The sequence below is a fragment of the Octopus bimaculoides genome, chromosome 19 (assembly GCF_001194135.2).
Source record: "Octopus bimaculoides isolate UCB-OBI-ISO-001 chromosome 19, ASM119413v2, whole genome shotgun sequence".
NCBI lineage: Eukaryota > Metazoa > Mollusca > Cephalopoda > Octopoda > Octopodidae > Octopus > Octopus bimaculoides.
Genome location: NC_068999.1, coordinates 52975848 through 52979097, shown reverse-complemented (window position 1 = coordinate 52979097; position 3250 = coordinate 52975848).

The window sequence follows — 3250 nt, the reverse complement described above, 5'->3', positions numbered from 1 at the left end:
AAGGAGAGAGTCAAATTTAACCCACTCCAATCCATTACAACCCATTACGAGCTTTTCCATTGAGACGTAAAGATCCTCACGCAAATGAAAATATAAGCTTTAATGCTGCATTAATTTAAACATTTAGGATAACAGTCTTAAAGTAGTAATGATACAGTAATTGTTGAAAAGTAATATCGTAGTTACTGAGATGGTTTGGTGTGCGGATACAGGAGTCATGAAGCCGTTATAGATTGGTACAAATCACCGACACCCAATGAGCTTTATTGATGACCTGGTTTCGATTTCATGTTATGGCTATTAGGCGTCTTTTACCATCACGTGTTTATTAGCAAGAATATTGCTTATTTTACAATTTTCGTTTTGCTGTTCGTCCGGGGAAAGAAGGGCAGCGCACACAAACCCCTTATTTTTCAAGGCCTCCAACACTGGTAGGAGGGGATGCAGTCCGATATCAGAGACCATACTGGAATGCCTACGACAGTATGAACGCCGCTTAATATATTCGAGGGCGGGAGGCAGCGATCTGGCAGAATCGCTAGCGTACCGGACGAGATGCTTAGTGGCATTTTTTCCGTCTTTACGTTCTGAGTATTTACAGAAACACTCACTCACAAACAGACATACATATATAAGTACATACATACACACACATACAAGCATAAATAATGATTTCATTATACATTTTTCTCTATAAGCAGTGAGTCAGCAGAATCTCTCTAATTTCAAATCACGCCGAGGTCAGTTTATGTTTCACGTCTCACCCCCACCCCCCACCACTAGTAAGATGGTGAGCAAAATTCAAATTCCGCCGAGATTGACTTTGCCTTTCATCCTTTCGGGGTCGATAAAATAAGTACAAGTTGAACACTGGGGTCGATGTAACCGTCTTGGCTCCCGCCTCCAAAACTGCGAGCCTTATTTCAAATTTGGAAAAAATATATCCAAAGACCATATATATATATATATATATACGACGGGCTTGTTTCAGTTTCTGTCTGCCAAATCCACTCACAAGACCTTGATCGGCTCGAGGCTATAGTAGAAAACACTCGCCCAAAGCTGCCACACAGTGGGGCTAAGCTTCTTACCACAGAGCCACGCCTGCGCCTATTGTATTCATAAGAAAACCATATCAATATTACATCTTGCAAAATACGTCTTATACCACTTCTATTTAAATCCAATATTAGGTCATATTCTACTCACATATATTACCCATTTCTTTTTATATCTACCCATAGCCATCCTAAATTCTCATAAAGCCCATATAATTAAATTAAACCAATTATTTATGCTGTTACAATAACTCCCTACGAAACAGCCTGCTGTTTTCATAGATATCTATTCCTTTTATCTTCTTCATTAATTCCAATATCCTTTGACCTTTTCACTACATAAACACTCATTTCGACATTATCCTGCAGGTTATAATGCAATAAATTTATTACAGGATTATAATTTATAGTATTAGAGTACCCATACAATTCGCTTCTCTAATTCGCTTGCAGTTGTATTTAAGTCATGTGCATTTTACTTGTTTCTGCCATTGGACTACGACTATGCAGGCGCAAAGCCTCCAGGGTTCATTCGAACAAATAGACACCAGTGCTTACTTTAAGCCATCTATTGGTTTCTTTTGTCGAAATGGCTAACTTATGGGGACGTAAACAAACCAACACCGGCAAATACAAACACAAACACACATGTAGACACTCACGCGCGCGCACACACACTCACATGCATACACACACACATACACACAAACACCCATATGATTTTTTTCGTATCTAATCTATATTTTCTTTGGTTATAATTTGTGGGAGGTTTGGCCGCTATTTTCAGCATATGTAGCGACCACGTAGGAGTTCCATCATTTGGCCGTGTTTCGTAATTGTGAAGGGATAAATAACAGTATTATAAACATCGATAAATCGATAAACGTTTGTATTGAAAACATTTCAGAGCTATGTTCCCTAATTCACACATAATCCAATTATTGCACATGCAATCGTAAAACATCGTGAAACAATACCGAAACATCGTAAAACACCGTTGAACATCGTGCAACTTCGTGCAAGTTCGGTTATTATGCTATTATTAAATTGCGCATTCATGTTTGGTTCCTATGTTGCTTGAAAGGAGAAGAACTATTAGAGGCCAACAGATAAATTTAATTCGTGTATTAAATGCCTAAGCGTATCATACAAGTTCACATCTAACATAATATGCGCGCGCAGCACCGCACACGCACATTTAACGGCATACTACACATACTGGTTAATGGATATTTGTTTATATAAGTGCAGGCAGGATTGCGTGGTTAAGAAGAACGCTTAGCAATCACGTGGTTCAATTCCACCGCGCAGCACCTTGGACAAGTGACTGGTACTACAGCTCTGGGTCGACCAATGTTTTCTTAGCGAATCTGGGGAACGCAAATTGTGTAGAAGTCTCACACACACACACACACACACACACACACACACACACACACACACACACACACACACACACACACACACACACATACACACACACTACATACACACACACACACACACACACATCTATATATATAGGCACAGGTGTGGCTGTGTGATAAGAAGCTTGCTTCCCAACCACATGGTTCCGGGTTCAGTCCCACCTCGTGTCACCTTGGCACCTTCTACTCTACAGCCTCGGGTAGACTGAAACTGAAAGAAGCCTGCCGTATGTATATGTATCTATGAGTGTGCGTGTGTGTGTGTGTGTGTGTGTGTGTGTTTTCATCTGTGTTTGTCCCCCATCGCCGCTTGACAACCGGTGCTGGTGTGATTCCATCCGGTTCACCTACGCGCCAACGAAACCCAGCGTTGCAACAAGAATTGGGTCACATGTTGCCAGTAGCGCTTCCGAGCGACCTGACATAAATAAGTACCCATGCATGGACAACATGAACAAGGGCACCAGAGAAAAAAAAGCAACGGCAACATACCACCACCACCAACAACAACAACAACAACAACAACAACAACAGCAACAACAACAGCAGCAATAAAACCAGTGGAAATCTGAACGACGCCAACATCACCAGCAACGAATCAAAGACCTTTTCTGACGCGGCTAGTTCATAGAATAGAAAAGTTTCTGTTAGCGTTGGATGGAAAAAATAAAGAATTAGTTCAAGGCAAAAAATTTATCAAATTTGAGCGGAGTAAGGCAGCGGTAGTTGTGCCTCTTGAAATCTTTGAAGAACGGGAGTGAAAAA